Source organism: Trypanosoma cruzi, assembly GCF_000209065.1.
Source record: "Trypanosoma cruzi strain CL Brener chromosome Unknown tcruzi_1047053399913, whole genome shotgun sequence".
Taxonomy (NCBI): domain Eukaryota; phylum Euglenozoa; class Kinetoplastea; order Trypanosomatida; family Trypanosomatidae; genus Trypanosoma; species Trypanosoma cruzi.
The window spans coordinates 1-857 of record NW_897183.1 but is presented as its reverse complement, the minus strand read 5'-3'; the positions used below and the strand labels follow the sequence as shown (position 1 = coordinate 857).

At 53.2% G+C, this 857-nt stretch overlaps 5 non-coding genes across 5 annotated transcripts, besides 1 other annotated feature; all 5 read right to left on the bottom strand.

Moving 5' to 3' along the window:
• Positions 1-4: 4 nt before the first annotated feature.
• Positions 5-59: a microsatellite.
• A 26-nt stretch (positions 60-85) lies between these two features.
• Tc00.1047053399913.50 lies at positions 86-165 on the bottom strand. Its single transcript, XR_008253921.1, has one exon. It is a non-coding gene; the product is annotated as a C/D small nucleolar RNA (snoRNA), TB9C2C6 (small nucleolar RNA).
• Positions 166-287: 122 nt separating this feature from the next.
• Positions 288-383, bottom strand: Tc00.1047053399913.40. Its single transcript, XR_008253920.1, has one exon. It is a non-coding gene; the product is annotated as a C/D small nucleolar RNA (snoRNA), TB9C2C5 (small nucleolar RNA).
• A 56-nt stretch (positions 384-439) lies between these two features.
• Tc00.1047053399913.30 lies at positions 440-514 on the bottom strand. The gene has a single exon (XR_008253919.1). It is a non-coding gene; the product is annotated as a C/D small nucleolar RNA (snoRNA), TB9C2C4 (small nucleolar RNA).
• A 71-nt stretch (positions 515-585) lies between these two features.
• Positions 586-682, bottom strand: Tc00.1047053399913.20. Its single transcript, XR_008253918.1, has one exon. It is a non-coding gene; the product is annotated as a C/D small nucleolar RNA (snoRNA), TB9C2C3 (small nucleolar RNA).
• A 37-nt stretch (positions 683-719) lies between these two features.
• Positions 720-804, bottom strand: Tc00.1047053399913.10. The gene has a single exon (XR_008253917.1). It is a non-coding gene; the product is annotated as a C/D small nucleolar RNA (snoRNA), TB9C2C2 (small nucleolar RNA).
• Positions 805-857: the final 53 nt, after the last annotated feature.

The following is an 857-nucleotide window of genomic DNA, read 5'->3' as shown; positions in this document are numbered from 1 at the left end:
CCCCCACCCACACACACACATACGCACACACAAACAAACACACACACACACACAAACACTCGCGTGTCGCCATGGGACGGCACTCTGCGTCAGCAACACGATTTGCGTCACGACATGTACTCAGATGTTGCTGTTAATTGATCGGTTTTGGGTGCTCATCGTCCGCAGCCGTGCACACGAGGTACCCGCGGCGACACGGAGGGAGTGGGGTGCATGGGGATGCTGAGTCCCGCGAAGTGTGCTGGGCGGGCGGTAGGCAACAGGCGAGGTCCCAGCTCGCACGCCGCTATGCATCAGGTCGGAGCGAAAGATTGAGTTCACGGATGTCTCGGCACGCATCGTTTTCGTCACGCCACATGGCGTCGGAAACTCTGTCATCACATTCGCGGCAAATCTGAATTCTGCAGCAGGTGGCTGGAATGAGGGGAGGAGTTGACGATAATCTCAGTGCAGGTCTGTGTTAGGCTGTCCTCACGCAAAATCGGTGCAATTGAACATCTACTGCATCACAAGCAGCCTCGCGTTGCATTAGGCAAAAAAAAAAAAATAGCAAAAAGGGGAGAGGGTTAGGAAAAAGATCCGGCAGCCATCAGACCCGAAAGGTGATAATGCGTTGAATAGATCGTCATTGATCGCGTCCGAGCTTGCTTGGAACATCAACAAATTTCCATCACTGGCACACAGGCATGGCACCACTCCGACACACCTCCCGTGAAGTCCCCGCTCAGAAGTCAAACAGACAAAGCGTGCATGTATCAGCATCGTCGCTCAGCTGAAACACGGATTCGACAAATTCATCAACGCGTGGAGAGGCAGCAGCAAAGACAAGGAGGAAAAGAAAAACAAACGCGAATGCA